Source organism: Mixophyes fleayi, chromosome 10 (assembly GCF_038048845.1).
Source record: "Mixophyes fleayi isolate aMixFle1 chromosome 10, aMixFle1.hap1, whole genome shotgun sequence".
Lineage (NCBI taxonomy): Eukaryota > Metazoa > Chordata > Amphibia > Anura > Limnodynastidae > Mixophyes > Mixophyes fleayi.
The window spans coordinates 18,486,176-18,513,948 of NC_134411.1; positions in this window are offsets into that span (position 1 = coordinate 18,486,176).

The following is a 27,773-nucleotide window of genomic DNA, read 5'->3' on the forward strand; positions in this document are numbered from 1 at the left end:
ATTCAATATTGACTCTGAAATGTTGACAAGTGTCTCACCCAACATTATATAATGCTTGATTATCCTTGCGCTCAAATTCAATTGTGAAAATCTCCTAGGGGCAGCTCGGGCAGTGGTGGAAACACCATTGGTGCAGCAGGTGCAGTGCTATGGGGTCTATGAAGATAATGGGACCCGCTGCATGGGGAATTAGTTAGCTGTGGTCCCTGGATCCCACCTCCCCGCTTCCATGTACCATGCATTGCTAGTTCCACCTCTGAGCTTGGGTACAGAGATTCCCAAACTCTAAAGGCATAAATAGTTTACAGAAGGAATTCACTAGTCCACTAGTCAGGTATAAGATGAGTTAAATGTTCTGAAAAAAGCATATTAAGGAAAGGAAAAAAGGGGGGACAAAAACAATTTTATAAGCAGAATTAAGGAAATAAGTTCAAAAGATGCATATTATAGAAGAAATTATGCAATGGTGCAGTATCGATTGTGGACCAGATAATGTCAAATCATGTGGAGGTAATACCAATGTCTCTAGAAATAGATAAAAGGTGTAAAGCTTGTAATATCCCTGAAGAAGTCACCCAAGTGTGATGAAACGTATTGGATATCCATTAAATCATTAATATCTATACAAGTTATTCACTTGCATTGTACTAACATCACAGTGTCACTTTGATGATTGTCAACAAAGTTATTCAAACTCTGGATGACTGCGCACAAAGAGAACACCAACGAGGATACAGGAATAACATCATTTCCTTGTCCCCCTTTTTTTACTTAACACATTTGCTATCTTCAGAACATTTCACCCAACATTATGATAGGAACTGTCCTGCAAGAGAGCTCTAACGTAAATCTTTAGGCAGTGTTATCAATTAGTTTTTGTTTTTTTTGCTTTACGCTTTTTGATATAAGCTATGATGAATGTAATTATGAAGCGCCTTATTTTCACCTTTGCTTATGAATGTAACTGGCTATGTAAGGCTAGCACCACACGTTGGACAATGCCATTTTCTATTATTCTCTAATAATGCTCACTATTGTGCCTCTGTACAGTTGTAGTCTGTGTTTACTTACTCACTTCCACTGAGTACCAGTTTGACTGCTCATATTGTCAGCCACACTTAGAAAACTGGGAAGTACAGCCTTGAAACTCACGGCTGTCTCTCAGAACAAACACTTGTGCTCACAATGCTCAACACACAGACAGGACAGAGCAAAAGCTTTCAAACTTACTTAACATTTGGGTTCATTCAATATCATACAACCAGATCAGTCAAAGGGGTACAAAACTCAAACTGACATAACTCGACACAAAGCCCTAGTCGAAGCACCTGCATCCAGCCGTGTGCCTAACTACAGATGTCTGGGTGTCACTCACCGGACTGTGAGTGCTTCTTCCCGGACATTTAGGAACCGTGGCCGTCCTCCATCCTGAGGGACTGCGCATGCGCAGCCCTTTCTATACCTCCAGTGTATGTTCCTTTAACTTAATTGGCAGATCAGGCAACCTCCCTATATTAAGCACCTGTGGTCATCACCACATTGCCTGATCTTGGAGTCTCATTCCCCATGAGTCTCTGAAGGTGTTCCTGTGTTTCCTTGTTTATTCAGCTCTGCTGATTCCTGTGGTTTCCAAACCACTTCTACCTCTGTGGTTTCCAAACCACTTCTGCTACTGTGGTTCCCATACCACTTCTACCATCTACTGAATCATCGTGACTGTGAGCTGATTCCTATCCGCTGCCTCCGTGCACTACAGTCTTCTAATCACTTCAACTCTACCATGTATCATTGGGACTGTTAGCTGATGCCTATCCGCTGCCTCCGTGCATTACAGGCTTCAACCACATCCACTCACCTGTTCATGATTGTGACTGCCAGCTGATTCCTATCCGCTGCCTCCGTGCACTACAGGCTTCAACCTGCAACTCGTCTGTGTTTCATCATCGTGACTGCTAGCTGATTCCTATCCGCTGCCTCCGTGCACTACAGTCTTCAACCTGCAACTCGTCTGTGTTTCATCATCGTGACTGCTAGCTGATTCCTATCCGCTGCCTCCGTGCACTACAGTCTTCAACCTGCAACCCGTCTGTGTTTCATCGTGACTGTTTGGCTGATTCCTATCCGCTGCCTCTGTGCGCTTCAGTCTTCAGTCCTTGTCAACGCTCCCGTGTTTCCTTGAGTCTGCCTCCACTATTGCTACCCGCTATTCTCCGTGATCAACAGTGCCTGTTCAACTCTGCTCTCCCGTGTCCCATCGTTACTGCACCTGCTGGTTGCTATTGGCTACCTCCGTGTTCCCGCAGAGACCCGCTGCTGCTACTCCTCAGCACTACTCATCCATCTACTGCTGATCCGCTCTCCACGCTTTCCTGTGTTCCCTGCTGGTCTACCTTCCCGTGCGCTGCACCTACTAGACCACCGCTTCACCCATCCAGGGACTTCGCATCCTGCCGGCCTCCTGCCGTTCAGGTATCTCTGCACTCCTGTCTGACTGCCTCCTGAACCACGGTATGCATACTTCTCATTGACTGTGCTGTGTATTGCATACCTTGCTGGACTGTGTTGGTTCTCCTCTGGAGTGTGCTATCCGCTGAGTCTATTGCCATCATTGACTGTGTTATCTTATGCTGGACTACTTCAAGAGACTTTCTATATTGGCAGTATTGTTCAGTCATTTATACATTTATATTGTGCATATTACTGTGGATCAAAGTCAAGGTGCCCGTGTATATATTGTGTTGCAGTCTCTCCCCGTGCACCTCCTCACATATATATTCAGTAGTACAACTTGCTAGTGGCAGACCACTGACTCCTGTTTACAGTTTCACCTGTTCCAGTATCCTCTCACATAGCAGTGGTACAACTTGCTAACGCAGACCACTGACTCCCCGGATATCTCCACTTGGATTCCATTCCTTCACTCAGACAGCGGTACAACTTGCTATCCGCAGACCGCTGACTCTCATCACCTCCTCGTTTCTGTTGGACATTCCTCCTCACTATAGCAGTGGTACAACTTGCTACCGCAGACCACTGACTACCTTCACGTGTCCTTTGTCCATACAGTTCCTCGTGTATTACTACCTCCATATTGCCAGTGCTGCTAGTCATAGACTTTCCTGAGCATCTCATCATCTGCTATTTCCTGTTCCGTGATCACCCTGCTACCAGAGTACCATATTACCACCTATACTGCTCTGGTAAGCCTATCACCTGGTGATCCCTGGGTAAAGACTCCTAGTGCCCGTGACACTGGGCCCCATATGACAGTTGTGATAAAGTCACACCCACCCATTCAGGGGCAGATTGGGATTTACTTGCTATTACTACAATATTACAATGGGACCAATATATTCTCTCTCTCTACCACTCAACTGTCCCTGCAAAATTTGGACTGTCTCACCAGAATTGGAAAAGTGGGCAGACAGTGATGTCCTCTCCTACATGTTCTTGCAGCTTTGACAACCTGCTGCTGATGTCTCAGTCGCTGCTTGGCCAAACCATGGTATATCGGGCACTGTTTTGAAAAGAGATTGGTGCTATTCATCTTATGAAAAGCCGAGCAACGAGTGAAAACTCTAATACCCCCCCAACCAGCCCCCTCTTTAAATTAATAATCAATAACATCTGCATTTAATAATTAGGCCTTTCTACCTACAACTATCCCTAAAATTACACTAATAGCATTCATATTTAATAAATAGGCCTATTTTCCCCAACCAGCCCCTACTTTAAATTTATAACAACCATACTAAATAAAAAACGCACAAAATAAATCCACGGACAAAAAGAGATATATTTACTAAAAGTTGCAGAGAAGAATGTGCAAACACCATGAATAAATGTTTTCTGAAGGTGGGAAATACCCTCAAATATAGTTGAGAAAGAATCAGCCAACAGAACTTCACATATAGCTGCAGGCTACAGACATATAATTGTATGATCCTTACTTTCCTGCATGGTAGAATGCAAGTCACACAGCAGAACTGCATAACTCACAACTGCCGCTTCAAACCTTACTAGACACAAGTAGTGTTACAATCATACTATAAAAATGTTCATCCAAGTTAAAAATTCCATCTGATCAGATTTTCCCTCTAAACCATTTCATACCAAGTAGATCTGTGTGCCAAGAAAGAACATTCCAGGACCATCAATGAGTGATATCACAGTATGTGTTTTTAGAAACAAATAGTGAGTCTAGCATTGGACTACTACTAAATAATGTAAAATAAGACGCCCTAAGGCTAAGGAGCTCAAGTACAGGCATATAGTATTTTACTTGAAGAAAGATTGTTTATTAGATAGAGAAATTTGTCTTTATTATGATCCTTTTTATAATGCTACACAAATTTATTGAATCATATATACGTTTTTTTTTACTGCCGGAAAAACTATTACATTTAATTTTGATTCCTCTAGACTCTCTGTTAAATGTCTGTGGAATTTATTTAGTACTGTAAATGAATATTTATATTGGTACAGTTGGCTTTTTAGCTGTAATTGAAATAAATATGCAGAGGAAACAATGCTATCTATAAAAGCACCTTGTGCCGCTGGAGTAGTTTTCTTCAGTGCCAATTTAGAATATTTATCTTAACTAATGGCGTTTTATAGCAGTCTTACTGGGTCGTATTTTATAGGAAAGCATTGTGACCTTTACACTTCTGTAGATTGTAGACAATTGTTAAATAATATTACATGAAGGAAAATAAATAATTCCAATCTTTCTAGAATGTATTACTACTGTGCCTGTGTCATGAAGTGTGTTGTAAATCTATCCTTCCCATGAATGTGTTTTGACAGCAACCGGTCACTCGTGTTTGCCGGTGGGGATGCATTTGCCACAATTCAGGAGTGGGAATCCCATATATTATCAAATATCAATTGTAGCCTTACAAGGGTAATATATCATCATCTTCGCCATTCATTTATATAGCGCCACTAATTCCGCAGCGCTGCACAGAGAACTGATTCACATCAGTCCCTGCCCCATCTAATATTAGAGAGATCTGTATCACTGACGTACATATGCATATTATTGAAAGTCATATTCACTATTATATGCGACTTGTACTCTATTGTTTTATTAGTATGAAACTCCATAAACTATGGGTTATATAAAAGTATATAAGAGTCCAAACTAGAATCATAGAATATATTTTATATGTCTTCTTATTTTTTTAACTCTTTGGGGCATATTCAATTGTTGGCGTAAACGCGCAAAAACTCGCGCTCCGTGCACTATTACCGTTATCACGGTAATTACGGTAATATTGCGAATAAAAATAGTTATTACAGTAGTTTTCTCTCTGGATTTCAGCTCGCAGCTCCCTGAGCCGCGAGCTGAAATCCAGCTTACTATTACCGTAATAGCGGAAAATGGCGAGAATTGAATATGCCCCTTTGTGTGTTTAGAAAGATGTGATTTTGTAAGTTTTTGCGTATAAGCTTTTGCCATTGAATTACATCTAATACATTTAATCCGCTATTTTATTTATGACCTAGTTCTAAACAATGTAATATCTTTCTTTAGAGAATAACTTTTGCTTGACTGTGATAACCATACATCTGTTAAACTACAGTGTATTAACCCTTGGTTGAGGGATTTGTGCTGGATTGGAAGGTTCGCCCTCATTCAAACTACAAATTACACAATATCATTGTATTGAAGCAAAATATAGTGTAAGTAACCTATAAACACACTACAGCTAGAATCAATAAAATGGGACAAATTTATCAAAGGATGAAAAACGCTATTGCCTGAGAAACGTTTTTTTATTCGCCGGTGGTAAGGTTTTTTCTGCTTCACCCTAGACATCGATAGCAAAGGTTTCACATGCATTAGCATGGGGAAACCTATTTAACAAATATCTGTTATGCTGTCACCATCGCAGGATAGTGATAACAGATAAAAATCATTTTAAAACTGTTTTATTCTTTAAAGTATTCTGCGCACATCTGCAAAGACTAGTCAGGGGAAATGGTAAGTTAACTCATAGCATTTTGGGTCAGTATCACCGCTGAAGCAGATGAAAATCTCTCAGCTGCCCCAGCGATACTTTTTTGGATAAATGGAGGTGATAAATGATTTTTTAAAATAAAAATCAGTCTTAACGTCATCATCTGGATTTGAATGATATATAGATCGCTATATGGCACAGTCATTCCCATTCTGTAGTCTGACTCATTTTAACTCTTACTGATATATTTCCCCATCTGTCTGCTGAGGAGGAACCAATCAGAAAGAAGAGGTAGACTTCAATAGAAAAAACAGACAACACTGCTCAGCATAGAGGATGAAGTGCTGATGGTTCATGTTGTAAATTGTCAGCATATAAGGACTTATCTTAGCTGCTTTCTGAATATCACATACAAAGAGCCTTTCTCCTTGAAAAAAAAGCTGTATTCACGGTGTTAATATTTGTGCAAAAACACATATTTGTCTGCCTAGAGCATTGATAGATGCATATTCATACCTTATTTATTTATATAGCAGCTACATATTACAAAGCACTTTACAGAGAATGTTTAATTATTCACATAAGTCCCTGCCACAGTGGAGCTTACAAGAGTGAAAATTTAATTTAAATTTCTGATCCACACAACGCCTCCCATCAGAAAATGTTAGTTTGTATGCCTATAGCAACCACAAATTCATGTACTTTCTTAAAAAAAAAATATACATTTACAAAAATATAGTGTGGTATAGAGAGCATTCCCCAGAGTGTTCAGGCTGAAATGGGTGTGTGACAGGCTGCAGTGTGGTGTAATCTCACACAGGTGGAAGTCCTGTGATTAATGGGTGGTTAGATTGGTGTTTGGGTGGAAGTTAGGTATTTAAGTGTGTGCTTTTGTTGGGGGCAGGGTGACTGATGCCTAACCAGTGGGTCAGGGACTAGACAGTTTTGCTGTGTTAATCAGTTCTAGGGTTGCAAATTTGTTTTTCTCTTATGGAAAAGGGTACAAAGTTTTTGCTATCATGACCACATAAAAGCAGAATAGTGAAACAAGTGAGCTGTGTCCTGTCAGCTACCTGGTCTCTTTATCACAATAGGTACAAATGGCAAAGGCACTGCAGTAGAAGCATGCTACTGTCAGGGGAAACCCATTGCATTGGCTCCCCTTCAGCAGACTACCAACCCTGCACTGAGAAGCAATGGGGCTCTTCCTAGCACCCCTGGGCTTTGGGTCTCTTAGTTATAAGAAAATTACTGAACAAGAGCAATAAGTCATTATAATTATATAGCCCCCAAAAATCAGATGATAATGATATAAATATCTTATGTTTACTGAGAACTAACTATAGATTTAACCAATAATTGAAATTTCAAAACAAAACACATTTACAACCTTCTTTACCTTGTCACGTAAACATTCCTATTATCTCTTAAAGCAGAGGTGCTCATAGCCAGTCCTCAAGAGCTACCAACAGGTCATGTTTTCAGCATTTCTGTCTGTAGAAACAGGAGGGGTAATTATTGAACCAGAAAAACAGATTAACTCACCTGTGTATGATTGAAGAAAACCTGAAAACATGAACTGTAGGTAGCTCTTGAGGACTGAGACTGAGCACCTTAAAGGGAGGAGAAATAATAATTCTATTTCCATGAAAATCTCTCAGCTGACCCAGCGATACTTTTTTTGTTAAAAAGAGGTGATAAATGATTTTTTAAAACAAAAATCAGTCTTAACATCGTAATCTGGATTTGAATGATATATAGATCTCTATATGGTACAGTCATTTCCCTGCTGTAGTCTGCCTCATTTTAACTCTTACTGATATATTTCCCCATCTGTCTGCTGAAGAGGAACCAATCAGAAAGAGGTAGACTCCAATAGAAAAAACAGACAACACTACTCAGCATAGAGGATGCAGTGCTGATGGTTCATGTTGTAAATTGTCAGCATATAAGGACTTATCTTAGCTGCTTTCTGAATATCACATACACAGATCATTTCTTAAATGAAAAAAAAGCTGCAAGTATTCAGGGTGTTAATATTTGTGCAAAAACACATATTTGTCTGCCAGTGCATTGAGAGATGCATATTTATACCTTATTTACATAGCAGCTACATATTACAAAGTACTTTACAGAGAATGTTTAATTATTCACATAAATCCCTGCCACAGTGAAGCTTACAAGAGTGAAAATTTCACTTCAATGTCTGATCCACACAACAACACCCATCAGACAATGTTAGTTTGTATGTCTAGAGCTACCACCATCTTGGGCCAAAAATCCATGTACATTCCTAAAAAAAAATGTATTTTTACAAAAATATAGTGTGGTATAGAGAGCATTCCCCAGAGTGTTCAGGCGTGACAGGCTGCAGTGTGGTATAATCTCACACAGGTGGAAGTCCTATGATTAATGGGTGGTTAGATTGGTGTTTGGGTGGAAGTTAGGTATTTAAGTGTGTGCTTTTGTTGGGGGGCAGGGTGACTGATGCATAACCAGTGGGTCGGTGACTAGAAAGTTTTGCTGTGTTAATCAGTTCTAGGGTTGCAAATTTGTTTTTCTTTTATGGAAAAGGGTACATATTTTTTGCTATCCTGACAACATAAAAGAAGAATACTGAAGCAACTGAGCTGTGTCCTGTCAGCTACCTGGTCTCTTCAGCACAATAGGTACAAATGGCATAGGCACTGCAGTAGAAGCATGCTACTGTCAGGGGAAACCCATTGCATTGGCTCCCCTTCAGCAGACTACCAGCCCTGCACTGAGAGGGATTGGGGCTCTTCCTAGCACCCCTGGGCTGTGGTTCTCTTAGTAAAAAGAAAATGACTCAACAAAGAGCAATCAGTTATTATAACTATATAGCCCCCAAAAAATCAGATGATAATGATATAAATATCTGATGTTTACTGAGAACTAACTATAGATTTAACCATAAATTGAAATTTTATAACAAAACACCTCTACAACCTTCTTTACCTGTGATGTAAACATTCCTCTTATTCCTTAAAGCAGAGGTGCTCATATCCAGTCCTCAAGAGCTACCAACAGGTCATGTTTTCAGGATTTCTGTCTGTAGATTCAAGTGGGTAATTACTGACCCAAAAAAACAGATTAACTCACCTGCGTATGATTGAAGAAAACATGAACTGTATGTAGCTCTTGAGGACTGAGACTGAGCACCTTAAAGGAATGATAAATAATAATTCTATTTCCATGAAAATCTCTCGGCTGACCCAGCGATATTTTTTTTTGTTAAATAGAGGTGATAAATTATTTTTTAAGACAAAAATCTGTCTTAACATCGTAATCTGGATTTGAATGATAAATAGAACTCTGTACTTCCCCATGGATAAAAGGACAGCAATTTGAGAGGACACATTTAACCCCTCTCGTCTCTTATTCAGAAATGGGGAGCTTTTACTGATAGCAGGCGTCATCTAGCACATTGATATTTATTTTAATAGTGGCCTTACCTGCTATATAAAGGTAAATACCATCAGTAGAAAGTGAAATGCAGCAAAAGTCTTCCTCAGCTTGTTGTCACTTTAAATTTAATGGCATTTTACATCAAACTGGACCTGTAAAGAATTCTGGGTCCATACTATATATGTACATAAGACACTGGCTATGTGATTACATTCCATTCTGCCCATCTATTGCACATGTCCCTACAGTGGACAGTTATGTTCACTGACATCATATGCCCTGTATGTACTTTAATCAAAGTGGTCAAATATACATTAGTCTATATGCAGGGCCATGTGTTTTACACGAGTACTTGAAAAACACATGTGTAAAAATTAGGGATGAGCGGGCTCGGATATCTGTCCTGTTCAGTCCAGTGGTGCTGTCTCCTGTGCTCTGTCCTTCTAAGGGCATTGTTATTTCCCCATTATTCCCAAGTTATAAAATTTTTTAAAAAAAGTTCTAAAAAAAAATAAATAAAAATAATTATAAAAAAAAGAAATTAAAAAAAAATATCCAAAAACAATCCTGCAGTATAAGTCCAGTGGTACTGCAATATTACAAAGTTCACTGATTCTGCAGTATAAGTCCACCAGTGGTACTGCAATATTACAAAGTTCACTGATTCTGCAGTATAAGTCCAGTGGTATTGCAATATTACAAAGTTCACTGATTCTGCAGTATAAGTCCACCAGTGGTACTGCAATATTACAAAGTTCACTGATTCTGCAGTATAAGTCCAGTAGTACTCTCCTGTGCCGCATATAATTTTTAAAGGCTTTGCCGAGTGTGTGTGGCTTAGGGGTACGCTCTCTTGTGCTACATATAATGGAAAACAAAAATTTGGAGGATAAATCTGCGAGGAAAAAACTCAGTTTTCCTAAAAGACCCGCTGGCGGGGATGCTGATAACATCTGGTCCGGACTGAAGGACCTGCCAATCATTGCAGACATGTCTACTGTTGCTGCATTGGATGCTGTCACAATAGAAAAAATGGTGGAGGACTATTTTGCTGACACCATCCAAATAGACATGTCAGACAGTCCATATTGTTACTGGCAGGAAAAAAAGGCAGTTTGGAAGCCCCTGTACAAACTGGCTCTATTTTACCTGAGTTGTCCCCCCTCCAGTGTGTACTCGGAAAGAGTTTTTAGTGCAGCGGGGAACCTGGTCAGTGAGCGGCGAAGGAGGTTGCTTCCTCACAACGTTGAAAAAATTATGTTTATAATAATGAATAATCAATTCCTCAATGAAGTACAGCACTGCCCTCCAGATAGTACAGAGGGACCTGTGGTTGTGGAGTCCAGCGGGGACGAATTGATAATGTGTGAGGAGGAGGAAGTACACACTGTAGGGGGAGAGGAATCAGAGGTTGAGGATGAGGACGACATCTTTCCTCAGTAGAGCCTGTTTAGTTTGTACAGGGAGAGATGAATTGTTTTTTTGGTGTGGGGGCCCAAACAAACCAATCATTTCAGCCACAGTTGTTTGGTAGGCCCTGTCGCTGAAATGATTGGTTTGTTAAAGTGTGCATGTCCTATTTCAACAACATAAGGGTGGGTGGGAGGGCCCAGGGTGGGTGGGAGGGCCCAAGGACAATTCCATCTTGCAACTCTTTTTTTGGCATTATGTTGTATATTGTAGGGACCACTCCTCTACGCAGTCCAGGTACAATTTTTGGTGGGATTCAAACCATTTGAGGGTTTTTAAATTATATTGTGGTGACCACTCCTCTACGCAGTCCAGGTACAATTATTGGTGCAAATCATACAAGTTCAGGGTTTTTAAATTATATTGTGGTGACCCACTCCTCTACGCAGTCAAGATACATTTATTGGTGCGAATCATACAAGTTCAGGGTTTTTAAATTATATTGTGGTGACCCACTCCTCTACGCAGTCCAGATACATTTATTGGTGCGAATCATACAAGTTCAGGGTTTTTAAATTATATTGTGGTGACCCACTCCTCTACGCAGTCCAGGTACATTTTTTGGTGCGATTAAGACCAGTTGATGGTTTTCTTATTATATTGTGGGGACCACTCCACTACGCAGTCCAGAAAGATACCTCGTTGCAATGTTTTGAAGTAATAACTATATTGTGAGGTGTTCAGAATACACTGTAAATTAGTGGAAATGCTTGTTATTGAATGTTATTGAGGTTAATAATAGCATAGGAGTGAAAATAAGCCCAAAAACTTGATTTTTGAACTTTTTAGGCTTTTTTCAAAATAAATCCAAATCCAAAACCTTAAATCCAAACCAAAACCTTTCAGCAGGTGTTTTGCGAAACAAATCCGAACCCAAAACATCGCGAAAATCCAAAACACAAAACACGAGACACCAAAAGTCGCCGGTGCACATCCCTAGTAAAAATGTCAAATAATATTTTTGCATATTCAAGTATATGTTTGTTCTAGCCAGGTTTTTTTTCAAAATGTTACCTTCCATCAAGCCAGGTAGAGTGCTGTACTGATATATAGACAAACAAATGAAGGGAAGATCTGTTCTTTTTTCACAGCAGGCTTTGTACATAAGTTTGGCTGTTTACTTTATGGTAAAATAAACATAGCTGAGAATAAAGTATATTATTCTTAAAAAATGGATAGTTAGACTTAACGAGCCTAATTCATCATGGTACGTATCTTCCAATTTTGAACGTGTTGAACGCATAATCACCCTGCGTAAGCCCAAAACCAGGAGATACACAGACCTGTCCACTCCATCTTTGAAAAAAATGGCACTTACTTCAGCTTATGATTTTGGGTAGTGAATGGGGTGGGAAGGATCGTTTTGCTATAGTCAATATACAGTAAGGGCATGCCAATCTCAAGCTCACACAGCCATGTCCAAATCAAACTTTGAGTGCCTCAAAGCTACTTGTTTTTCTGCCGTATCTCTTGCTTCACCTACCGGGCTAATCTAAGACCTTATCAGTAGTGATGACAGTCTTGGATGCATGCTATAACATGTGTTTACAATCAGGAGCAACTGTATAAATTTATTTTATGTTCAGCAGACATTAAGAACATCCTAATAAATGTTTTTCAGTTAATGAGTTAAAAAATTTTTTTTTTTTAATAATTAACAGGTGGTATTAATTATAGATTATTATATTTTTCTGTGCGTTCTTTGGGGAATTTATATTCCACATAGGAATTGGATGTATTCTGCAGTGTCTTGTAGTAGAGCACAGCAGACCTACACCCGAATCCAACAGCACACGTATCTTATGATCTGTGCCTTTAATGAATCCGGGAGTGCGCAAATTCAAAATATGTGCACTTCATAACAAACGCAGGTTGCGCTTAGTATGAGTGCCTTGATGAATCAGGCCCAGCAAGTCTACAGCATGTAAATTTAGATTTTATAGAATCCCATCCTCATTCTAATGCCCTCTTCATAGGCAAACCGAGGAGGGGGGGGGGGGGCTAGAGCATGGAAACCCCCCTCTAAGCCTGGGGCACTGTATAATTGTGGTGGCTGGACCCCGTTCCCACTTCACTACTCTGCTTGAAAAGGGAGAGCTGCGTGCACCTATCAGTAGTGCACGCAGCATTGCCTGTATATTATGGGGATAGGAAGAGTTGGAGAGCAGCCAAGCACTGTGAAATATTATAGCCACGCCCCCATGCATGCTGGTAATGCCCACTGGTGGCGTGGTGTGGAAACCCCTCTCTACAAGTCCTGCGTTTGCCCCTGCTCTTTAGCATTATTGTCCTTACAGGAACTCACTATATATGCAGACGTATAAAAGATAAATATTACAATTATTAGGACAGGCATTGCATTTAAGTCCCTCTCTCTCACATGATATGCACTTTGACATTTAATGATGTTGTGCAAGACGAGGATACAACAGTATCCTGACCCTGTGTCTTAATGTTTATAACACCAATATTAATCCCAGCAATATCATGGTTAGCACTTTAACTATGTAACGTTTATTTCTTAAAAGCCATGCCAATTTTAAAATGATAGTCATAACAGGATTTATAAACAAGAACATATTATTTTGAATTGACACTGACAGTAAGTAATAAGTAAATGTAATTATGTTGGTACATGTTTCACTCTGCCTTTCATTGTAACTGCACATGACACACAAATCTTCACTCTAAAAGACCTTTGCTCTATTTCAACATGCACTGTTAAAGCAATAAACTTTTTGAAAAATAATTGTCTATATTGAGAATAAATTACTCTATTTTATAACACTATACGACTCACTTTTAATACCTAAAATCGGGTTGGAAAGAAATGTTTCCGCCTTATGGACTAAAGATAGAAAGAACGGCACAGTTATTTCCCTGCTGTAGTCTGCCTCAATTTTACTCTTACTAATTTATTTCCATGTCTGTCTGTCTGCGGAAGAGGAACCAATCAGAACGAAGCGATAGACTCCAATGGAAAAAACAGACAGTGCTGCTCAGCATAGATGATGCAGTACTGATGGTTCGTGTTGTAAATTGTCAGCATAAAAGGACTTATCTTAGCTGTTTTCTTAATATCACATACAAAGATCATTTCCAAAATAACAAACCTGCATGTATTCAGGGTGTTAATATTTGTGCAAAAACACCTAATTGTCTGTCTAGTGCATTGATAGATGCATATTCATACCTTATTTATTTACAAAGCGCTTTACAGATAATATTTAATCATTCTCATAAGTCCCTGCCACAGTGGAACTTACAATCTATCCTACCACACACACATACACACCAATTTACCTAACAGTATGTCTTTGGACTGTGGCAGAAAATTGAAGAGAGTTTCCAGACTACTTTTTTTACAGTGTGACTTGAAAATGCAATGATGGAGAAAGAATGAAAATGTAATTTCAATGTCTGATCCACACAACGCCTCCCATCAGAAAATGCTAGTTTGTATGCCTACAACTATCACCATATTGGGCTCAAAGTCCATGTACTTTTCTGAAAGATATGTGCATTTATAAAAATATAGTGTGGTATAGAGAGTCATTCCCCAAGACAGTTCAGGCTGCAAAGGGTGTGTGACAGGCTGCAGTTTGGTGTAATCTCACACAGGTGGAAGTCTTGTGATTAATAGGTGATTATTTTCGTGTTTGGGTGGAAGTTAGGTATTTAAAGTGTGTGTTTTTTTTGGGGGTCGGAGCGACTGATGCCTTACCAGTGGATAGGTGACTAGACAGTTTTGCTGTGTTAATCAGTGCTAGGGTTGCAAATTTGTTTGTCTTTAATGGAAAAGGGTTCATATTTTTTGCTATCCTGACAGCATAAATGAAGAATAGTGAAACAACTGAACTGTGTCCTGTCAACTACCTAGGGGTAAATATATTAAGTAGCGGTTTCTGCAACTCGCTGGATATCATTATAGTAAGAAAATGACTGAACACTGAATAAAGAGCAATAAGTCATAATTATATAGCCACAAAAAAATCAGATGATAATGATATAAATATCTGATGTTTACTAAAAACTAACTTTAAATTCTAAAATGAAACACCTCTACACCCTTCTTTACCTGTCACATAAACGTTCCTCTTATCCCTTACCCCTGGGCTTTGGGTCTCTTAGTAACAAGAAAATAACTGAACAAAGAGCAATAAGTCATTATAATTATATAGCCCCCCAAAAATCAGATAATAATGATATATAAATATCTAATGTTTACTGAGAACTAACTATAGATTTAACCAATAATTTAAATTTTAAAACAAAACACCTCTATACCCTTCTATACCTGTCACGTAAACATTCCTCTTATCCCTTAAAGCAGAGGTGCTCATATCCAGTCCTCAAGAGCTACCATCAGGTCTTGTTTTCAGGATTTCTGTCTGTAGAAACAGGTGGGGTAACTACTGACCCAGAAAAACAGAGTAACTCACCTGTGTATGATTAAAGAAAACCTGAAAACATGAACTGAATGTAGCTCTTGAGGACTGAGACTGAGTATCTTAAAGGAATGAGAAATAATAATTCTACTTCCTTATGCCACAATAGAAAGCACAGGTTCAGTCAAAATTTGAGCCACGGTTAGGGTCACAGGCAGGCAGGACTGATCAAAGAATAGGTTTGGTAGGTAACAGGTAGTGGCAACAGTACAGTGCATAGTAGAACAAAGTTGTACAATACAATCTGTTGCTTAAATACAGAAATGTGCACTGAATTGTCTTTTGTATCCAAGCCTGCTGACATCAGCCATGAGTCTACACTTCTTGTTTGCAAATAAGGGGCATGGACATGTGCCAAGAAAGAAAACCAAAACCAGCAGGTGTGCCCAAGCAGGTGACGCTGCCAAGAATCACATGGTAGAATGTGTATGCTTTATAATGAGTGTATAGTATGTTTCAGTTTGCGTATGCATGATAATGTGTGCAAGGTTACCAAATTTAGACAATAAAATAAAGGGCACAGTGTGATGTGCAATCCTGCAAATTTGAAACTGCACCTATTGGCATTGCCAACCCCTTTTAATCATGCTACTCGCCCGATACAATATCCTTGTATTACCTAGTATAGAATATGTCTCCAGTACCATTATGGCCTCCAATGCAGCTTGTGCCCTAGTGGCAGTATGCAGTATACTTCCAGTGTTAGTATTATTTTTTCTCCTTCAAACCAGTATATGGCCCAATGCCAATATGCAGAATTCCACCGTCACCAATATGCAGTTATTCCCAGTGCTAAAATTCAGTATTTCCCCTAGTACCAGTATAGGTACCAGCACCTATACTGGTACCAGTAGAGGTCTTGTAAATTGAAAGTTGTGACAGTTTTTTTTGTTTACTGTAGGTGTGTTTTAAACCTGCCCTCTTGCTCTCAACATAGAGAAATATATTTACCTGCTTAAAATGGAATTAAAAATATTAAATGACTAGTGCTAGAAGACTTTTCAGCTGTTAAATATGTTCTGCTAGAACATATTTAATAATTCCCCATGATTCTGTTCTTCTAGACACGGGCAAGCTTGAGCTATGGTAGGTCAAAGATATCAAAGGGAGGATAGTAGATATTCATTTAATCACAGTACTTAATAAAATCGCTATTTTGCTTACACATATTATTGAATATTATACGGTACACAGTTCTTTGTTATCCTATATTCTGTCGAGCAAATATAACGTTCAAATTTGGAAGTTTGCACATTTTCACCTACCACAGTAACCCAATGCTTTTGAACATATTATTCTACTCAAGACTCATTCTGCTTCAAGACTAACAAACAATTCATTATGAACTTTCATTGGGGATTTCACAACTGCTCATTCTCTTCTCTAAAGTAAAATTTGCTGCAAATGAAACATTTCACAAGTAGGGAAGTACCATTCTCTAATGTAATATACTGGTAAATAACAGCACTTCTGCTGGAAGTCTGCAGGTGGCTGTTTAAGGATGTAGTACACATGGAATTAAAGAATAGATTTCAATGATGTCCTGATAGTGTTTAGAAACGCTTGCTGTTGAAGGAATAAAGATGAGTAGAGTAATCAGACAGGAAAATCATGAACAGCTGGCAACAAGAAAATATCACTCCGCTTATTGCCTTGCATTTTACCATAATGTATTTTGTGTGCACAATTAGTTGACTACAAGGTGAACTTGTTTCTGTAATGTGGTGAAAATAGTGATACTGGTCAATGACGTTTTTTTAAATATTGTAGGTCAAGTGGTCACAAGGATAGTATCTCTTGGTATCATATTTAGGTGTGGTTACCAGTATACATTTGCATAACACAGTCTAAGACAGTGGTTCCCAAACTTTTGCAGTTCGCGGCACCCTTAGAGTCTCCAAATTTTTTTCAAGGCACCCCTCCAAAATAATTATTGAGCAGTCCCTGTTTTAGAAGTAGTTGGGTCAAAAAATTGTAATAAGTATTTAGGTCAGGACAGAAATACTTATTTAGTTGTATGCAAAGATGCCCCCTCTGCATCCAGACACACTGCCCTCTCTCACACTGCCCCCTCTGCCCTCTGTCACGCTGTCCCCTCTCCTCTGCCCTCTCTCAATGTCCCCCTCCTCTGCCTTCTCACATGCTGTCCCCTCCTCTGCCCTCTCATGCTGTGTCCCCCTCCACTGCCCCTCTCACGCTGTGTCCCCCTCCTCTGCCCCACTGTGCCCCTCATCTGCCCCACTCCTCTGCTCTCTGTCCCCCTTCTCTGCCCCGCTGTCCCCATCCTCTGCTCTCTGTCACCAACCTCTGTCCCGCTGTCACCATCCTCTGCTCTCCTCCTCTGCCCGGCTATCACCATCCTCTGTTCTCCTCTGCCCCGCTGTCACCATCCTCTGTCACCAACCTCTGTCCCGCTGTCACCATCCTCTGTCCCGCTGTCACCATCCTCTGTTCTCCTCCTCTGCCCCGCTGTCACCATCCTCTGTCACCAACCTCTGTCCCGCTGTCACCATCCTCTGCCCCGCTGTCACCATCCTCTGCTCTCTTCCTCTGTCCCGCTGTCACCATCCTCTGTCACCAACCTCTGTCCCGCTGTCACCAACCTCTGTCCCGCTGTCACCATCCTCTGCCCTGCTGCCACCATCCTCTGCTCTCCTCCTCTGCCCCGCTGTCACCATCCTCTGCTCTCCTCCTCTGTCCCACTGTCACCATCCTCTGCTCTCCTCCTCTGTCCCACTGTCACCATCCTCTGTCACCATCCTCTCCCGCTGTCCCCCTCCTCTGTCCCGCTGAAACCATCCTCTGTCACCAACCTCTGTATCGCTGTCACCATCCTCTGCTCTCCTCCTCTGTCCCGCTGTCCCCATCCTCTGTCACCAACCTCTGTCCCGCTGTCACCATCCTCTGCTCTCCTCCTCTGTCCCTCTGTCCCCCTCTCACCATCCTCTGCTCTCATCCTCTGTCCCGCTGTCACCATCCTCTGTCCCCCTCCTCTGTCCTGCTGTCACCATCCTGTCACCAACCTCTGTCCCGCTGTCACCATCCTCTGCTCTCCTCCTGTGTCCCGCTGTCACCATCCTGTTACCAACCTCTGTCCCGCTGTCACCATCCTCTGCTCTCCTCTGTCCCTCTGTCCCCATCCTCTGTCCCCCTCCTCTGTCCCGCTGTCACCATCCTGTCACAAACCTCTGTCCCGCTGTCACCATCCTCTGCTCTCCTCCTCTGTCGCCAACCTCTGTCCCGCTGTCACCATCCTCTGCTCTCCTCTGTCCCGCTGTCACCATCCTCTGCTCTCCTCTGTCCCGCTGTCACCATCCTGTCACCAACCTCTGTCCCGCTGTCACCATCCTCTGCTCTCCTCCTCTGTCCCGCTGTCACCATCCTCTTTCCCCCTCCTCTGCCACGATCCCTCTCACTCTGCCCGGCGCCAGGTGCCAGCCATAAAAAAACAAACAAACACAGAAACTTACCAATCCGTCGGGCGCCGGGACCCAGCAGCCTCCTCTCTCCTGCAGCTTGTTACTGACGTCGATATTCAGTGACAGCTGCAGGAGAGAGGAGGCTGCTGGGTCCCGGCGCCAGATGGATTGGTAAGTTTCTGTGTTTTTTGTTTTTTTTTATGTCTGGCCCGCGGCACCCCAGTGACAGCGCCGCGGCACCCCTGGGAGCCGCGGCGCACAGTTTGGGAACCGTCGGTCTAAGGTATGATTTGCCAATGTGGTCGGCTTCCTGTGTAAACTCTGTTCATAATAAAGATACTTTGAATCAAGTATAATCATTCTCTGTGGAATTCATACTGGGAACCCTGACAAATGCTATATAAGTAACTGTTAATTAATAAATAAATGCCCAGTAGAGCTCATTGATATAATAGCCAATAAAGAACAGTCATGTAATAGCCAGTAGATTGCAGTAGAGTATGGGGACTTAATAGCCAGTAACCTACAAAGTAGTAGTCAGTACAGTGCAGGGACATAATAGCAGGTACAGTGCACTGATTTAATAGTCAGAATTTTTATTTAATTTAATTAGATGAAAAAATAAACACAATTTTAGTATTTAGAGAAAGGTAAATAAAATAATGCACCCTTATACTCCTCCTCATGACACATCCTGCCACATGTGCCAATTTTGGGACAATTTTTCAATTGTTATATTTCTTTATAATGCACATATAATGATAATATATGTATATACCTCTGTAACTAATATCTGTATAAAATATGAGTTCTGATGTCATATCTTCAGTGTTTAATAGGAAAATGTGTGTATTCTAAGGAATAAACCACTCCCTACTGTAAATAATTATGATATAGGACATCACCTGGGAGATCCATGACCCATATAAAATTTAAATATGGTCATACAACTCCTTGGTGACTTCTAATAGCCATTTAATTTATACTCAGGAGTGCATTGTCTTATACCTGAAATTCATTTAATGTATTTTCATCATTAAAAGCCCAATAAATTGGTGTTCAGTGTATATATTGATTGGTGCACATTGTAGAACATTACATGCAGGTGACAAAAATAATAAGTATCTTCCAAATCATATGTATACCAGGCACACCATAGCCACCAACATGATTCTACTACTTGTAGGGGGGGGGTCAAATAAAAATAAAATTAATGCCAATTTGGTGACAAGCAACTGCTACTATCTTAGTATTTTTTATGGTCTATCCCAGCTTCATAAAATCTGCATATCTAGCCTAAAACACTACCAAATCATAATTCATAGCAATGCAGTCAATTTAGATTTAATTACCTTTTGTTTGTTTATCAGCTAATTATCTTACATTCCCACTTATCTATAGCTTAGACTTCACCTCCCTGTGTATTGTGTTGTTGCTTTATCACTGCTAAAGTGCTAATTATAATTACTAATATAAACTTTTACTAATATAATAAGGTTTACACAGATCAAATCTCTACTGCTGGCCCCGCCTGATTTTAAAGCAAAATAACAATTAAAAGTCTAAAAATAAGGTAAGTACGTGTATGTGGGCCTGTGTAGCTAATTAGTCTTGAATCAAAATATAGACATATTTGTCTGCGCGTAAGATGTCTTAATTCAGAGTGGTTTGTTTTCCTGTGAAACTAAGTTGCCCATCGCTAATTAGGAGTCTCACAATGTATCTAATGACCCAGTTCTATCACTCATTTCTCATTCAGGAACGTGGATGCATTTCATTTTTCTTACTTGTCATAGAAATCATTGCATGTAAAGAGGAACACAAGTAGTTGTCACTTCTGACAGATATGCAATTGCTTTCTAGAAATGATTACAAACACACAAAATCCCAATCACTCCTCTGCAGCTGTTTTTGTGTATATCTTAGAAATATATATATATATTTTTTAACTCCATTTATACCGTACAGACACTAGCTAACCATTTTGGGTTATAATAGTGGTATAATGGTAGTCAGTGAGATCTTCGCAATACATGCCTTTTGCAATAGTAATTATAATAATAATAATAATAATAATAGTAAGCTACTATTATACCATACGTAACCAAAAACAAAAAAGAGGAATTATTGCAATTGTTGTGGGATTTTTCGCTCTTAAACATTAATCAATTCCTAATAAAATGAAAATTTGATTAAACATTTAACCACCGTTACAATGGTAAAGTTTTATTTAATGAAAGGGGTGATTTTAAAGTGTCCGTATTCTACATAAAATTGTCATGTGCATGCTCAGAAACAGACTATATGCCTTTGAACGCAAGAGCTTATTATTGATCTTCGAACAGCCTACAGTTTGAAGGGTGATGCGGGAGGGAAAGGCTTATGCACATAGGCGATGTACAGTAAGGGTGTGTCGAGCTCGAGTTCACGCACATTTGTCCAATTCAAACTCTTGGCATCTCTCAGGTGTGTCATTTTTAATGGTATCACTTGCACCAACTACATGCAGGTGTAAGTGCCGATTGATAATGATGATGGGCGCGTATGTATGCCAAAACATTTGTTTGCAATTAAGAGCAACTGTATAAATGCATTTTATGTACAGTAGGCATTAATGACATTCTGGAGTCAGGTGGTTTTGTGTCCTAAGTGTGGGAGTCAGAAAGGGAACTTTTGGCATATGTTCTGGGAATGTCCATTGGTTTCATGCTTTTAAGGAGAGGTGGAGGATTGTGTTAAACGGTTGGAGGTGGGAGTATCCGCCTTAAAGCCAAAACTATGTATATGTATGTTTGGTTTGGGCTTGGACAAAAACACCCATAGGCTTATTAGATTGCTCATTAATACGATACTTATGCTCACAAAAGTGGTCATAGCTAGGAAGTGGATGGCACCGGAAGGCCCGACTTTGAGTAGCTGGATTGACCTTGTTAACGATACAGTCGGCCATGAGAGGTTCATGTACACCAGTAGGAACCTAGTGGATAAATATGAAAGAATATGGTACAGGTGGAGAATATCCCCATATGTTACAGAAGGATTGAGGGAGGTGGAGCTCTCCTAATGCAATGCTCGGGGCAGACATCCAGCCGCCTCCTTATATTATTAAGGTCAATGATTTGCATTTTGTATTAATACTACTGTGTTATTATCTCATTGTATCCTGACATTTTGGATAATGTGCATAACCTGATTTGAAAATCTGAACTACAATGCATTTTGACTGTTCTGTGTATGAATATTTGACACTGCTTGTATCACTGTGTGGGTTTTAGTTGTTGTTCTAGCCTAACGTTTTGGGCTTTTTTGCTATTAAAGTGTAAAAAGAATAAAAAATGTAATGTAATAACATTTTACCTGATTTAAAAAACCAAAAACATTCCCAATAGTCTGTTGAGCCTAGTCACACCTCCCATCGGGCTAATATTTGACAGCCAACCCTGATGCTATGCTAGCAAGCCTGGCTACTAAAACATGCTGGAGCTTGTGAAACAACATCACCAGCATGACCTGGCAGCCAGGTCGTTCCCCGATTGTATTGAATAGTTAAAATAAAAATATTTACCCTTTTATTAAATTTATGAATCAAAAGGGAATATTCCTTAAGTGATCCATAGGGTAAAAAGCCCCACAGTAAATGAATGCAACTGCTCCTGAAGGAGCTCTTCCACTATGACAAAGAACTGAATTTAATGTTATTGTGTAATCCCAAGAGAAATAAAGTAAAAAAAAATGCCATAACAGGCAATTAAAATTGCTCCTAATAAATCTGTTCTTAAATGAATCAAGTCAAACAAGCCATTTCCAATTACAAAGAGTTTTGCCATGGAGACTGCTTATGATTGGCTGAACAGCAAAGGCTTGTCTAGGTAAGTTAGTTCAATGTAATTTTTAAATAGCTTGGTGAAGAAGCTGATGAGTGACAACTGTCACATCTTTTTCCTCAGGAAATATCCATATTCAAGCACTTATAGCATAATATATTAGGGTATTAAGTAATATATCTAAGTTTAGTGTTGTGTTATGTGTATACACATCTTTACGCTGGATCCCGTCCATAGAATGTTTATACATTATGTTATATAAAATAGTTAGCATAAGAACATGCTGTGTATGATGAGTAAAGTAGCACCAGGAGAAAGAAGAGAGGCAGGAGCAGCAGCAGGAGAAAGATGGGAAGAAGCTGCAAAATCAAAGTCACCCAAACTCTTTATTGAATTGCTTCCAAAAATCTGCAATTCTACAAGATACGTTTATTAAAAATAATTATTTCACATGTGGAGTGTCATCCTTAAAATGTTGAGTGACATATGTTCTTCGGAATAGACTTGCTGCATTTTGCAACAGAACAGGTTCAATTTGTGACTTTAGAAATATGCACAATTGGACAATAGTTATTGTGAATTATACTATATCATTTGTAATTAGTTCAATACATTTTTGTTATTTGCATCATATACATTTATACTCTATTGGGACACTAATTAGAGATGCTCCGGCTCGGTTTTCTGAAAACCGAGCCCACCCGAACTTTGGGGATCCGAGTAGGCTAACGAGCCGGCTCGGTACTTTCCTGTGTCCTCAGATCTGAATCAAGGCAAAACGTCATTGTTGCATTGTCGGATCTCGCGGGTTTTGGATTTCATAAATTCCTCCCTTCCCAGGAGATACAGCGCCATTGCTCACACAGAAACAGGGGTAGCAGTGTTCTTGTCACTCTCCAGTCTCCAGTGCAATTGCTCATACAGAAAAAGGAGGGGTAACAGTGTTCTTGCCACTTTACAAAAATTAACTGGAAATGACTGGAAATTAATGATATTGAGGTTAATAATAATGTAGAAACAAAAAAAGCCAAACTATGTGATTTTATAAAAAAAAATAGGGATTTTAGAAATAAATAGAGATCCAAAACCATAACCAAAGCCAAAACACACGAGGACGGTTTTGCCATAACCAAAACAAAAACTAAAACATGAAGTTAATCCAGATCCTAAACCAAAACCAAAACATGGGGGTCAGTGAGCATCTCTAGCACTAATCCACTCATTCGGCCTTCAGTACTACCTCTTAGCTGTTGACACCTAAATCTATATCAATACTCTTGACCTCTTCCTTTCTGTACTATCTTGTGTAACCAACTGTCTTTCTGCTATTTCCACATGGATGTCCCACCGCTACCTAAAGCTCAACATATCCAAAACAGAGCTTATTATCTTCCCTCCTTCTAGAATCATCACCTTTCCTCAAATCTCCCTCACTGTCAATAACACCACTATTTCCTCAGTATCCAAGCCCGCTGCCTTGGTGTCACACTTGACTCTGCCCTCTGCTTTACATCTAGACTCTCTCCCAGTCCTGTCGTTTCCACTTTAAAAACAATGTTTTCCTGTGTGAGCACTAAGCATTTATTATTTTCAATTTCTGACAATTAAAAGCATGTTTATGTTCAAAGATTTTGGGCTGTAGACCCTATTTTGCACCAAACAGTGCACCACTGACTTAGAAGCTGCTCCCAGAGCAAAATCCTTGGGCTCATATCACAAATATATAAAATAACTCTGTTTTCATATGTAGTACAATGGGAATAAAACTATAAAATAATTCACATTGCATCACATATTTCTACTATCTCTTAATAAACAATAAGAAAACCTCCAAGAAGGTGACATTAAAATCAAATACGTCAAATACATTCAATTGACCGCAAGATTTTTTTTTTTATGCCGCGTTAAAAAGAAAAAAAATCACCCGTGAGTTTTCAACTGGTATTCCGACCGTTTTTAGTTAACGCAGCGTGAAAACTTGTGCAATTAAATTGAAAAAGAGGGAACGCTGCCCCAGCACGTTAATCATTGTGTTTGCGAGTTTTTAGGGGAGTGAAGAAGTTTTAACGTGGTCATGTAAAACACAAAAAAAAGGATTTGCATACATTTTCATACATTTTATTGCATTACACATTACATTATTTAACTATTTTTTTTTTACTATAGAATCATCAATACCATGTCAGAACACATTAGTACAAACATATTTGTACCAAAAACATACATAAATATATTTAATTATTGATTATTTTTTCTAATGTTTTTTTTTTTATATTTTTCATATTTCATTATTTTTTCACAAGAAAATTAACTTTTACATGTTAGGCATTAGTGATAAACATATTTTATCTTTTTTTTCTCGTTATTACATGATTTCAAATAGTTTTCAGAGGTTTTTTATTTTTATCGCACCCCAAAGAGGTGCGAGATAAAACAGCATATTGGACTGTTTAGCACGCCATGTTAAAAAACAATTGAATTGCTTTTAACGTGGCTGCCTCTCACACCCTATACTTTAAATAATCCTTCAACTGGAGCGCGAGAGGACCGTTTGTTGAAAAAAACGGAGCATTAAAAATGGAATTGAATTGCGGGTAAAATTAACCCGCTCAAAAATGATAAAAAACAGATTTAAAATTCTCGCAGTCAGTTGAATACCCCCCAATATGTCTCAAAATGCATAAAAATATTTTTATGACCAGTCTCTGTATATTGTCAAATAATATGTCCCTAATGTTAAGCATATACTCAACCCTATGATAGGAAGACAAATAAATTGCAATATTATTCCATTTCATAAACTCCCCAGAATTCATAACGTATCAAAATGATTAATATGTTTACCTAATTATCCATTTGATATCATTGAACAGAGACATTTCTCCACTGGTGTCTCAAGACCATATTGTTAATTAATTCACAGTATTGCACTGAACAGGAGATAATAATGAATTGAAAATGCCATCAGCTCAAAGCAATAGCACAGATAACATATGAGCAGTTCTATAAAGTTCACCTCTTGTGGGTAAAGGAATTTACAATAATAAACAATAGTCAGTAATGACAATTGAGAAAGTGTAAACACAGTGAAAACAGTCATAATACTTTAGATCAAACAATAGATTAATCTTACTTCTATCATCATTCCTATGCTTACTAATGTTTATGTATAATGGGTACCGGACCTACGGATTGATAGGGAGATTACTCCCACTTCAAGTCCACCTGCAGGATGGCCCAAACCTCTGTGTCCCTCACTAAAAGAAAGTGCACTTTCATTCCATGGACTTGTGCCCAACTTTAATGATTGTATGTTTTATAGTTTGTAGTTAATTAAGAAAAAAAACTTTTCAGTTGTTTTTTTTTACATTAAATATTTATATTACACAGTTATGCTTATTAAACAGATAGCATAACTCTGTATACAGTGTCAAAGTCAAATAATTGTATGAAAGAAACTATATTGATTAATATTGGTTTACCGTGCAATTGCGATCAGTACGCCACGTGTCATGACGCAATCGCACGATAAATAACGCACGCATACACTTACACTCACACATTCACTTGTACATAGTTCATTTTATAATAGTTCCAATCCACAGTCATTTATGTTCAAACGCAGCAGAGTTAATGGTTATATCTTATAATGTTATATATACTTTAGTGAGATCTAAGGTTCAGGTGTTAGGAAACATATCATGTCTGGTATCATTCTAATCCCCTATTTATCCGCAGACGTCCAGTTCAATCACCGAAAGGATCACACCTTGCATATGCTAAATATGGATTATAGGGAATAAATGATAATGTATGGTATTCTGTGTGTAATGTTAATAGACCAGTTTGAATTAGTTCTTGGCGGGAAGATTAGTATGCATCTTCTGGAGAGTTGAACCCCACCCTTAGATGGCTTCGTTTGAACTGGCCAATGACCTGCACTACACTGGACCTTCCTGAAGCCTGAACCTATGGAAACATGCCAAATCATCTGTATTGTTTTCACTGTATCACTGAATGTATATAAGCAGGGGCCCTGGGACCAGCATGAAGTCACTTTGACACAGACTTCAGGACTTAATGACTGTAAGCTGGATCCAGTGGAATGCCGCGTATGTATTGGCTGCACTAATTTATTTAATTGTTATTCTTTTGCTAATAAATCGCTTTGTGCTTTGGAACCACACAAATCGCATAGACAATGATTATTGGGAAATGATAAAATAGCTTTAATAACAGTTAGATACAGCAGATATGAAAAAGCATCATATTCATATCACAGGTAGATATGCATGCTGGTGTATATATGGCTCCAGAGCAGAGATACATCATACGCTTACAATAACACTACGCTTAGGTAGATTACACAACACTGTACTGAATTGTATTATATATGCCGGTGTATGGATGTGTCTGGAGCAAATATGTGGCAGTCATTATTTGCAAGTTCCTCCTCAAGTTGTTTGAAAATGACTTTTTAAGCTGAAATGATCTGGACAAACCTTCGCCACTCAGCCAAACTCAAGAAGCCTGTGACGGCCAGTGGGTGCCACTTGTGGAACTAAAAGCAACAGAATGCCCTGGAACATATCATTCCACAGTAGTATCTAAAAGAAAACAAACACATTTTAAAAACATTTTTTATTAAAATAATACACCCCAAACGCTAATTTACTTTTTTATTAGACTGATAAACCAAAAAGGGTGTATTGCATGCTGTGGAGCTTCCTGAAGTAGTTCATAGAGAATCTTCAGCCATGACATAATCCACAAGGAAATTAAGTAAAAAAATCCACAAGAGACAAACAAAAATGCTCTTTATGAATCCCTGCCAAGAAATGATATAGAACAGAATTAATCTACCTGTGCTGTTGTTTCGCATATGGTACATCTTTGTGCAAGACACATCCATAAGCCAGCATCTGCAATTCATTGTGTGTACAATATAAATGTATGTCTTTTTTATCCACATGCACTGTTATGCTCTGTATATTATACATTTGAAATGTTCTATCTGATGGCTAAATGACATTGAACTGAATGGAGGCACAAATAAGGTTCATGCGTCTACCACTGCATAATTTGGCATCACAATGAGCAATATAAGCAGGCATCTACAATCCATTGATATTGAATTGAATGAAGGCACAAAGAAGCCTTATGTATCTACCAGTGCATAATTAGGCTCCGCAATGAGCAACATAGGCAAGCATCTACAATCCT